The sequence below is a fragment of the Marmota flaviventris genome, chromosome 1 (assembly GCF_047511675.1).
Source record: "Marmota flaviventris isolate mMarFla1 chromosome 1, mMarFla1.hap1, whole genome shotgun sequence".
Lineage (NCBI taxonomy): Eukaryota > Metazoa > Chordata > Mammalia > Rodentia > Sciuridae > Marmota > Marmota flaviventris.
Genome location: NC_092498.1, coordinates 211,684,530 through 211,696,576, shown reverse-complemented (window position 1 = coordinate 211,696,576; position 12,047 = coordinate 211,684,530). Strand labels below are relative to the sequence as shown.

Sequence of the window (12,047 nt, the reverse complement as noted above, 5' to 3'; positions counted from 1 at the left end):
TGTAGTTGGACACAATATCTTTATTTTACCTTATTTTAATTATTTTTTTTAGTTGTAGATGGACACAATATCTTTATTTTACTTGTTTACTTATTTTTATGTGATGCTGCGGATCGAACCCAGTGCCTCACGCATGCGAGGCAAGTGCTCAACCACTGAGCTGCAACCCCAGCCCTATCTTTATTTTATTTATTTATTTTTATGTGGTGCTAGGATCGAACCCAGGGCCTCACACGTGCTAGGCGAGCACTCTACCACTGAGCCACAATCCCAGCCCCAAGGAAGATGAAACATTCTTGGAAGAAAATGTCTTGTTTAGTGCCTGTCGCATACAGTAGGCACTCTGTTTTTTTTTTTTCTGTATTTCTAAGCTTCTCTACCCAGTTGTTTTTCTCAAACCCTTTGTCAAAGGGACTTGTCTGAGCAGCTGGGATGCTCATTACTTAGGGACAAACTTCTGGGAGGGCGGGGGCTGCTGGCCTGGCTGTGTGGGCGAGGCCTTGGGCCACTGCAGCCCTTGGGGACTTGGCCGGTGTCCGGAAGCTGTGGGGGCTGGGTGGCATCTGATGTTCTGGCACAAGCATTGTGTTGGGGCAGCCTGTGTCCGTTGGCCTGATCTAACAGCCCAACTTCCCATTCCCTCTCCCCCACCGACTCTGTCAGGGTCTTGATCCATTTTCTGTTGCAAGTTACCATACCTTAGACAGAGAGGGTTATAAAGAAAAGTGTACTTGGCTTGCGGTTCTGGTCCAAGGTGGAGGGGCTGCATCTGCCCGTCTTCCTGGCGGAGTCGCCGAGTGACACCGGGAGGGAATCACGTGGTGAGAGATAGGGAGCATACAAATTTAGAATCTCTTTTTCTTCTGGTGCTGGGGATGGAACCCAGGGCCTCTCAGGCACCTAAATCCCTGAGCCACTGAGTCACTGGGAATGAACCCAGGATGCTCTACCCCTGAGCCATATCCCAGCCCTTATTTATTTGTTTATTTATTTGGGCGGGGCCACCAGAGATTGAACTCAGAGGCACTCGACCACTGAACCACATCTCCAACCCTATTCTGTATTTTAGTTAGAGAGAGGGTTTCACTGAGTTGCTTAGCACCTCGCTAAATTGCTGGGGCTGGCTATGAATTCACGATCCTCTTGCCTCAGCCTCCCCAGCTGCTGGGATTACAGAAGTGTGGGCACCACCACGCCCTGCAATTCCAGCTCTTTATATTTTTTATTTTGAGACAGGGTCTTGGCCAATTTGCTGAGGCTGGCCTTGAACTGGTGATCCTCCTGCTGCAGCCTCTCAGGTTGCTGAGATGACAGTCAGTGCCACCATGCCTGGCTCTCCCTTTTCTTATAAAATCACCAGTGCTCAGCTGGGGGGACTCAACCCAAAGGATCCTGAAATTAGGATTACTGAGGATTATTCACATAACAGATTATTCACATAACACATCCAGTAATCCTAACCACTTTCCAAAGGCCCCACCTCTAAACATCATGGTCCCCTTCAGTTTCTACCCTTTTTTTTTTTAGTTTTAGATGGACACAATACCTTTACTTTATTTATTCATTTTTATGTGGTGCTGAGGATCGAACCCATGACTCACACATGCAAGCAAGCACTCTACCACTGAGCTATAGCCCCAGCCCCAGTTTCTACCCTTGTTTTTTTTTTTTTTGGGGGGGGAGGGGATACCAGGGATTGAACTCAGGGGCACTTGACCACTAAGTCACATCCCAAGCCCATTTTTAAAAAAAATATTTATTATTTTTAGTTGTAGTCGGACGGACACAATATCTTTTATTTTTACGTGGTGCTGAGGATCGAACCCAGGGCTTCACACATGCTAGGCGAGCGCTCTACTGCTGAGCCACAATCCCAGCCCCCAAGCCCATTTTTGTATTTTACTTAGAGACCGAGTCTCACCGATTTGCTTAGCACCTCACTTGCTGAGGCTCCTGTCTCAGCCTCGCAATCCTCCTGCCTCAGCCTCCTGAGCCGTTGGCATTACAGGCATGTGCCACTTCGCCTGGCAGTTTCTACCCTCATAATACCTAACAAGGGGATCTAAACTCCATGAGTTTCGGAGAGGACAAACTACATTTGAACCATAGCAGTCAGGATCTGCTAAAGAAAAGTTCTGATTCGGCTCCAGAGGGGCTCTGATCTGATTCGGGTCTCTGTCCTCCACCAGCTGTGTGGCTTAAGTGACTGTTTTTGGTTCCCCTTATCAAGTGAGAACAATTTATATATAGTTAGCTTATTTATTTATTTATTTTCTTCTGGTGGTGCTGGAGATTGAACCAAATGCTGGGCAAGTGCTCCACCACTGAGCCACACCCAGCCCTCAGCACTTTTTTTTTTTTTTTTAACACTTTTTTAGTTGTTGATGGACCTTTATTTTCTTCATTTTTTTATATGTGGTGCCGAGAATTGAACCCAGTGCCTCACACATGTGCGGCAAGCGCTGTGCCACTGAGCCACAGCCTCAGCCCCCTTAGCACTTCTTGAAGTGATGAACCTAGGTGCTTTTGGAGCATCAAGTTCTTGCAACACCTCAAAAGAAATGTCAGTATTAGCTTCATTCTCCAGTCAGGAAAATGGCAGCTGAGAGATGGAAAGGTGTGTCCAACATCCTCCAAGAACGATGGGAGCCCTGCTGGGTCTGACACCCCTCACCCCCACTTCTAAGCTGTGGACCCTTTGGAACAATTACATTCCTTCTCAGTGTGTCCAATCCCCCATACCCATTGTGGGGAATAAATGAGTGAGGTACCACTTGTACTTAATGCTGACATTGTAGTGGAAAAGCAGCCACAGAGAATATGAAACATATGAGTCCCGCATGTGTGAAGAAAACTTCTTAAATCGGACACCGAGGTGCACATCAGTAATTTCAGCAGCTCTGGAGGCTGAGGCAGGAGGGTTGCAAGTTCAAAGCCAGCCTCAGCAACAGTGAGGTGCTAAGCAACTCAGTGAGACCCTGTCTCTAAATAAAATACAAAATAGGGCCGGGGATGTGGCTTACTGGTTGAGTGGCCCTGAGTTCAGTCCCTGATACCAAAAAATCACTTATGGAAAACTTTATGGATACTAACATGTATGTATTTTTATTTATTATTCATTCTACTTAGTTGTTAACATGTATATTTGTCGCTAGGGGGCAAAATTGCGACATATGCAGCCAAGGGGGAAAAATAAAGAATGTCCATGTGCTTCTGCTCTTTTTAATGTTTTACTCACTCAAATACTCAATATAATTTTTCTCTATAGATTCTTAATCAAGAAAGCGACAATCCCTAATGCTAGGCACTGCAATAGACATAACCAATGCACAGTAAACAATTCTAGATTAATTAATTAACAGCAAACAATTCTAGATTAATTCTAAGCACTGCAAACACACTTAACCATGACAGGCTCATGACAGACATTCCCTCTGTGTGCTAAATTCAAAAGTCTCAAGCCTTAAGCTTTACATCTAGCAGATGCACACTCACTCACTCAGACAGCAGCGATCAGGTCCGGAACCAAGGCAGGCTTTTCCTGTCGTGGAGTGGACAACCAGTTGAGGAGGGGACCATATGGAGAAGTTGCGGCTCTCACCAAGGTCCAGATGAGGCGGTAGAGTTTGAGGGTGGTGAGGATCATGCAGAGGATCAGGAAACAATGACAAGTGATGGGATGTCAGTCCTGGTCCTCTTCAGGCTTTCTAGCTCAGTGCTGGCTGAATCCCTGTTCATCAGCTCTATTATTTATACCACATTTTGGGGCTTTTGACTCCCCTTTCAATCCTTATCAGTTACCACTGGATTTCTCCATGACATCATTTACCCTGGGGTCAGAAACATCTGGTCTGGTGGTCTCCATCCTGATCTTTCTCTCTTATCAGGTGAGGACAGCCTGCCAGAGACTTCACTCTGTTTATCAGGGTGAGGGGAAGTGAATTATCTGAGGGCCGCATTGGAGGGCTCTGTTAGATGTGCCTGGTGAGACTGCAGGTTTCAACTGGAGTTTTTAAAATGGAGTTGCTTAGGTTCAGGCCTAAGGCCTTCCTCATGATATTTCACATCATTTTCTCATTAAAAAAAAAAAAAAAAATCCTTTTAATTAAATTTAATTAAAACTTTTTTGTTGTTCTTTTTTTTTTGGGGGGGGGTACCAAATTTCTTTTTTTTTTTTTTTTTTTTTTTTTTTTTTTTAAAGAGAGAGTGAGAATTTCAACATTTATTTTTTAGTATTTGGCGGACACAACATCTTTGTTTGTATGTGGTGCTGAGAATCGAACCCGGGCCGCACGCATGCCAGGCGAGCGCGCTACCGCTTGAGCCACATCCCCAGCCCCCAAATTTCTTTATTTGAAGGAATGGTACAAATTAAAGAACATAAGTGGATGTTTTGGTACAACTTATAGAAAAGGTAAAGGTAACCCCAATATGCATGCACTGCCTTGGTGACCAGGGAAGTCACTTGCACGGCTATGGGAAAGTCAGGCTGAGGTTTAGCTCTGGTTATCACTGTCTCCCAGGATGTGCCTGTCAAAGAGATACTCTGCCATGCCGGATTCTGGGGCTCCCATCTTGCGCAAGTTGGTTACATGGTCACCCAATTCTCTGATGGATTTCACCTGCTCATTCAGGTAATGAGTCTCAATGAAGTCACACAAGTGGGGGTCATTTTTGTCAGTGGCCAGTTTGTGCAGTTCCAGAAGTGACTGGTTCACACTTTTCTCCAAGTGCAAAGCACATTCCATGGCATTGAGCCCACTCTCCCAGTCATCGCGGTCTGGTTTCTTGATATCCTGAAGGAAGATCCGGCCACCCGGTTGGTTTTGCAGCTTCATCAGTTTCTCAGCATGTTCCCTCTCCTCATGAGATTGGTGAAGAAAATATTTGGCAAAGTTCTTCAAAGCCACATCATCACGGTCAAAGTAGTAAGACATGGACAGGTAGACATAGGAGGCGTAGAGCTCCAGGTTGATCTGGCGGTTGATGGCGGCCTCCGAGTCCTGGTGGTAGTTCTGCGCACCTGCGAGGGGGACGTGGTAGCCATGGCGGGCGGCTGAGGAGAGGCACAGCGCTGGAGAGGTGGCGAAGGGCTGCTGGCTCTGAGCGGCGGCCGGGGTGGGGGTCGAGCGCCGGTTCCGTCCAAGCACTGTTGAAGCAGGAAGCCCCGGCGACTCTCGGCAAAGAACGTCTCTGTTGTTCTTTATTCTTTGGATTTTTTTTAACCATTTAAAAATATGTGGGGCTGGGGTTGTGGCTCAGTGGCAGAGTGCTCGCCTAGTATACATAAGGCACTGGGTTCGATCCTCAGCACCACATAAATATAAAATAAAGATATTGTGTCAACCTAAAAAGCTAAAAAATAAATATTGAAAACAAAAATATGTGGTACTTGCGTATGAGCACTGAGACAGGAGGATGGCAAGTTCAAGGCCAGTAGCAGCAACTTAGTGAGGCCCTAAGCAACTTAGCGAGATTCTATCTCAAAATAAAAAGGGCTGGGGATGTGGCTCAGTGGTTAAGCGCCCTTAGGTTCAATTTCTGGTACCAAAAATAAACAGACGCAAATAAATAATGACTGGGGCTGGGGTGTAGCTCAGTTGCTGGAATGATGGCCTAGCACACACAGGCTCTAGATTCAATCCCCAGCACAGCGGATAAAAAAAATAGAAGCAGCAGCAGCAGCAACTATGGCAGGCAGAGTACTCGCTCCCAAATATGTCCCCACAGTAATTTCCTCAACCTGGGTATATATTAGTTTACACGGCAAAAATGAAGCTTTGAAGATGAATTTAAACTAAGGATCTTAAAATAGTCGATTATTCTGCATAATCCAGATGGACCCTTGGGCACCTGGACAAGAGTCCTTTTAAGTGAAAGAGGGAGGTGGGGAATCAGAGAAGGACATGTGACAATTGTAGCTGACATGGGCTTGAGGGGATTATGAACTTTAAAGATGGTCAAAAGCCTGCTGTGCTGGTGCAAGCCTATAATGCCAGCTAATCCCAGCTACTCAAGAGGCAGAAGGATTGAAAATTCAAGGCCAATTTGGGCAGTTTAGCAAGACCCTGTTTCAAAATTTAAATTTTTAGAAAAGAGCTGGGTATATAACTCAGTTGGTAGATCAGTTGCCCAGCATGTGTGAGACCCCAGATTTCATCCCCAGTACCACACATAGAAAAAAATAAAGGTGATAAGAAATGAAGCTTCTAGAACCTGGAATCAATTCATCCCTAGAATCTCAGAAGACTCTACAGTTTCTCAGAGAATTTCAGAGAATCTAGAATTCCCAGAAGATGCTTAATCACAGCCTAGGGAGGTGCATGTTGGACTTCTGATTTCCTGAACTGTAGGATAATTGCCTGGGGTGCACCTTGTGGCAAGGAGGGTGCTGAGGATGTGGGAGGTCCTGGGTTTGAGCTCCAGCTGCTACAAAAATTAAAAATAAGCCAGGCATGGTGTCCCACACCTGTAATCCCAGCAGTTTGGGAGGCTGAGGCAGGAGGATCTTGAATTCAAAGCCAGCCTCAGCAATTTAGCAAGGCACTAAGCATCTCAGTGAGACCCTGTCTCTAAAAAAATACAAAATAGAGCTGAATATGGCTTAGTGGTTAAGTGCCCCTGAGTTCAATCCCCAATACCAATTAAATAAATAAAAGTAAAATATATTTTTTTCTTTTTTGAGTGCCATGGATTGAACTCAAGAGCACTCAACCACTGAGCCTCATCCCCAGCCCTATTTTATATTTTATTTATTTTTTTTGGTACCAGGGACTAAACTCAGGGACACTCAACCACTGAGCCACATCTCCAGCCCTATTTTTTTTTTTGTATTTTATTTAGAGACAGGGTCTCACTAAGTTGTTTAGTGCCTCGCTTTTTGCTGAGGCTGGCTTTGAACTTGAGATCCTCCTACTTCAGCCTCTGTGTTGTTTTACGTCATCAAATTGATGGTTTTGTTACAGCAACCATAGGAAACTTATACAGATGCTAGTTCAGGAGTTGGACAAGCTGTTTGTTGTTCACAGACTTTGAGATGATGGGCATGTTATATCTCTCTCAGCTTCATTTACTGCATCTGTCCAATAAACTTAATGGTAGGATCAATCTCACAAAGAAGTTGCTGTACAGATTAAAATTGAGGTCAATTCTGTGACTTTATTTATTTATTTTTGATACTGGGCCTGAACCCAGGGATGCTGTATCACTAAGCTGCATCCCCAGCCCTTTTATTTTTTATTTGGAGAACTTGAACTCAAGGTCCTCAACCTCAGCTGAGATTACAGGCATATACCACTGCGTCTGGCAACTGTATAATATTTTAGAAGATTGCCCGGCACATGGCAAACATCAGGAAAATGGGGACATGAGTAGTGTGGTGTTTTTGTTTTTTTTTTTTTTTTTTTAGAATTTTAATATTTATTTTTTAGTTTTTTCGGCGGACACAACATCCTTTGTTTGTATGTGGTGCTGAGGATCGAACCCGTGCCACAGGCATGCCAGGCGAGCGTGCTACCGCTTGAGCCACATCCCCAGCCCATGAGTACTGTTTTGATGGTATCTTCTAGCATTCTTGCAGAGATTTGTTCAGCCAATTCCCCATCTGGCAGGTTTTGGATTGGGCTCAATTAAAAACCATTAGTATTTGCCACTCTCTTCCCTTCAACCCCACCCAGTAAGGTTCTTAAGAGCTAATGGAACCCATAGATGGCAAGGTCAATGTTCCCTCTTATGTTTCCTGAGAGCCCACAAGGCCAGGACAGAAGCCAACCCCGTCCCAGGTGCCCCTCTGTATTTTTAGCTTTATCTCACAAAGGGGTGATTCATGTTCACCCAGCCAGGTCCTGCTGCCACACCCCTGGCACTAAATCCTCAGGCCCGCCACTGTTTCCCTGAGTGAAAGAGCTGTCTGAGACCACCCGGTGTATCTCCCTTCCTAGTGTGGCCTTGTCAGGCTCAGACACCCTCAGTGGCTCCTACTTGACCAGTCACACCTAGATTGGGGATGGGCCTCCTTGGTGACAGGTAAATTGCATTTCCTCCCTGAGCTTTCTTTCCTCTGCCTTCCTCTGTGTTGACAGAGTCTCCATTATGGCAAAGAGTTTGAAAGGTCTTGAGACCTCCTGGGTCAACACTGACTTTTCTTTTCTTTTTTTTTTTTTTTTTCTTTCTTTGTGGTGCTAAGGATTGAACCCAGGATCTTATGCATGCTAGGCAAGCGCTCTACCTCTGCTACCCCCCAACCTTTTTTTTTTTTTTTTTTTGAGATAGGGTCTTTCTGAGTATTCCAGGTTGGCTTCAAACTTGTGCTCCTCCTGCCTTAGAGTTGCTGTATAAACAAAAGCTTGATCCTTGTCCCCAAAGCCAATTAATGCCAATTTAATAATGAGGACACCGTTTTGAGAAAAAAGGAAAAAGTTGTTTTATTGTTTTGCTAGCTCCAGGCCCAGAGGCTGTGATTCTGCCCATCTGGAGGAACAACAGGGGGATTTTAAAAGACCTATTCAAAGGCTACTTTTCTGGTGTGAGCTGATGGTGTGTTAGGATTCACTTGTTAATTTGGGAGATATTCACTTCCTAGATCCTCTAGCTGACATCTCCCTCCTGTTGAGCCCAGATAACTCCTAGTAATCTTGTTCCCTGCCCCAGGTTAGCGGGAGAGGGAGTAGAGGAAAAGGAAAACACATCCCTTTTAAAAATAAGCCTCAGAGCTATATTCAAAAGGTGAAGTGGGCCACTGTTACAGCTGGACCACAGGCACGTGCCACCACCGAGTCCCCCACCCCTGTGGCAGCCTGTAGATACTCCAGCTAACATCAAAAACTTCTGGTAATCCCTTATCTCTCCTCCCACATGCCTTTCTGGTCTCGCTTCCTATCACACGGTAGATGTTTCTCCTGTTTTCCTTCTCATACTTGTAATACTTCTGTTTTTTATATATTTGCATGATTAATCCATGTGGAATTTATTTTGCTATGCATTTGGGGGTGGGGTTAAGTTTATTTTCCTCCAAATATGCATCAAGGCTACTGACCAAAGAATTTGCCCTCTCCTTGAAGACTGAGAATTCTACCTTTGTCATATATTAAATTATTTTAAGTAAAAAATATCCAGAAACTAACTTTTTTTTTTTTTTTTTTGTCCTGGGGATGGAACCTGGGACCTTGAGAGTGCTAGGCAAGCACTCTTCCACTGAGCTACACCCCTAGTCCTTCGCAAATTTGTTTTTAAAATATGTGTACCTTGGGCTGAGGATGTGGCTCAAGTGGTAGCGCGCTCACCTGGCATGCGTGCAGCCTGGGTTCGATCCTCAGCACCACATACAAACAAAGATGTTGTGTCCACCGAAAACTAAAAAATAAATATTAAAAATTCTCCCCCCCCCTCGCTCTCTCTTAAAAAAAAAAAATATGTGTACCTTGGGCTGGGACTGTAGCTCAGTGGCAGAGCACTTGCCTAATGTGTGAGGCACTGGGTTTGATCCTCAGCATCACATAAAAAATTAAATAAACAAATAAAATAAAAGGCATTCTGTCCATCTACAACTACAAAAATGTGTGTGGGTGTACCTTTAGCCCTGAATAGTGGCATAGTCCTCTAATCTTGGTGACTGGTGGGGGCAGATACTGAAGTTAGAGGATGACAAATTCAAGGCCAGCCTGGGCAATATAGTGAGACCTTGATTCAAAATAAAAACAAAAAGGACTGGGGGCTGTGGCTCAGTGGTAGAGTGCTGGCCAAGCATGCACGAGGCACTGGGTTCCATCCTCAGCACCACATAAATGTAAAATAAAGATATTGTGTCCACCTAAAACTTAAGAATAAATATTTTTTTTTTTTAAAGAAAGAGTGGGAGAGAGAGAGAGAGAATTTTTTAATATTTATTTTTTAGTTCTCGGCGGACACAACATCTCTGTATGTGGTGCTGAGGATCGAACCCGGGCCACACACATGCCAGGCGAGCGCGCTACCGCTTGAGCCACATCCTCAGCCCCAAGAATAAATATTAAAAAAAAAAAAAAAAGGCTGGGAACATAGCTCAGTCTTAGTTCTATGTGTATGGATTATATATTGTGCTTATTCATTCATCAAACCCTTACTGAGGTCCTGTTTTATGTGGTGTGCTATGCTGGTCACTGGAGACAGAACTAAGAACAAAAGAGACAACTTCCTGTGCATTTCAGCCAGGAGACAAAGGGGCACACACTCAACAACCAATAAGTAAAAGACAGTCACAACAGACAACATTTAAAAGGCAGTGGAGCTGGCTCAGAAACAAGCACACACTTGGTCCTAGCTACTTGGGATGTTAAGGCAGGAGGATCTCTTGAGCCCAGAGATTTCAGGTCAACTGTGGCAACGTATTGAGACCCTGGCTATAAAAAATGTTAAAATAAAATGAATGTGATGAGATAGAAGAGAAAGGGGCCCTGTTTTATCTGTTTGTTTATTTGCTTATTTATTTTTTGTGGTAGTGAGGATGAACCCAGGACCTTGTGCTCACTAGGAATGTGCTCTACCACTGAGCTATACTGTTTAGCTAAGGTGGGCAGAGGAGACCTCTCCAAGGAGACATTTTAGCAGAGGACCAAGGAGGTGCTACATGGAGACATCTGGGAAAAGAGTTTCTATGCGGAGGGAACAGAACCGCCAGTACAAAGGCCCTGAGGTGTCTGGTGGGGATTTTCTGGTACAGTCAGGAGGCTGGTGAGAATGCTCAGAGCAAGCCAAGGGTCCAGTGGAAGGAAGAGGCCATGATGAAGATTTCCGCTTTTCCTCAGAGCAACCTGGAGGCCACCGAGGGTTCTGAGCAGAGGAGGGTGCACTCTGATTTAGGAGCCTGCTGTGGAGAGACAGACTGGAGCCTGGGTGAGCGCAGGTCAGTCAGGTGGAGGTGCCTGCAAGGGTCCTGGAAGGAAATGATCTGCTGTGTGACAGGGTAGGGGGCAGGAGGGGATGAGGAAAGCTTGGTTCTGGAAGGGTCTGAAGGCAGGGCAGGTGTGTCCAGAGGGGGCTCCCAGGTTTCTGGCCTGAGCATCTGGAAGGATGGAGCTGCCAATTACCATGTCTAGGCAGACTGAGGGACAATCAGGGGCTCAAACGTGACCTCCTCGCTGAGCATGAAGTGGCAGTGTGGGGTGAGGGGAGGGAGGTGCCTCACAAATGTGGGGTGAGACCCGTGTGAGGAAGCAGACATTTTAGAGTTGTCAGTGAGGACTCTGTAGGTGGGGTCTTGAGTTTGAGTGTTCCCCATGGACCAGGTAGCCAGGAACAGATGAGGCTTGTGGCCTGGGACCAGCCTGATATCTGTCCACTGCTCAGACTGGGTGGAGTGGGACCAGCTGGCCTTAGGGCTGGCAGGGACTTTAGGAACCACACGGTTTCTTTGGGAGCCCTGGTCACCCAAGGGCATGGCTTGGCGCCTTGGGCCTCGCCTGTTTGCTGAAGCCTGTGGTCCAGGGGTCAGGCAGGGCCTCCTTAGCTGGAGGCCAACAAGGGAGGTGGCATTTTCTCTAGGGGCAAACTAAGTCAGTGACCAGAGGCCCCCTCTAGGGTGTTTCACTGAGGTAGCAACTGCTACAGTTATGGAACACCAAATGTAGGAATCTCAGCACACTGAATGTAGACCCCACATTGCTGAAGACACCCCCACGGGGACTGTATAATACCATGATAACTGTGTGGTGGGCTGTTCTGTGTACAACTGTCCTTGAAAAGTAGATTGGGAGGCCTTGTTGGGTGGTGGATCTGCAGTCCACGCTAGTGGGAGGCTGAGAGAGGAGAATTGCTGGAGCCCGGGAGGGAGATTCTGTCTCAAAAAAGAAAAAAGAAAAAGACTAAAATAAATAAAACTCCTTCACCGGTTTGAGTTTTCTATCCCAGTACTTCACAGTTGGTTGTTGGGGCCCAGCTGTCTGCCTCAGTTTCTACACCTGCAGAATGGAACAGTGGAGGCGCCTCTTTAGGGTTGGAAACTGTTCCTTTCGGTGTCGCTAGGTGGGTGGCAGCAGGGTGGGCTGAGGCCCCAGGGTGAAGCCACCGGGTTC

At 45.8% G+C, this 12,047-nt stretch overlaps 2 protein-coding genes and 1 pseudogene across 14 annotated transcripts in view; 1 reads left to right on the top strand and 2 right to left on the bottom strand.

Annotated features, from left to right (window-relative positions):
* Positions 1-3,886, bottom strand: part of Ap1m2 (adaptor related protein complex 1 subunit mu 2) — a 29,808-nt gene extending 25,922 nt beyond the window's left edge. For 3 of the 12 annotated variants that reach the window (XR_011704773.1, XR_003585368.3, XR_003585369.3), the window contains exon 1: positions 3,500-3,879. The gene's annotated coding sequence lies outside the window, so the exon portion shown is untranslated. Of the gene's footprint in view, positions 1-3,499 lie in introns of all 12 variants that reach the window. The other 9 variants (XR_011704776.1, XR_011704777.1, XR_011704778.1 and 6 more) reach the window with 7 other exon arrangements.
* Positions 1-12,047, top strand: part of Slc44a2 (solute carrier family 44 member 2 (CTL2 blood group)) — a 31,832-nt gene that overhangs the window by 6,950 nt on the left and 12,835 nt on the right. The gene's annotated exons all lie outside the window — the stretch shown is intronic.
* On the bottom strand, positions 4,381-5,062 carry LOC114107817 (ferritin heavy chain pseudogene; annotated as a pseudogene).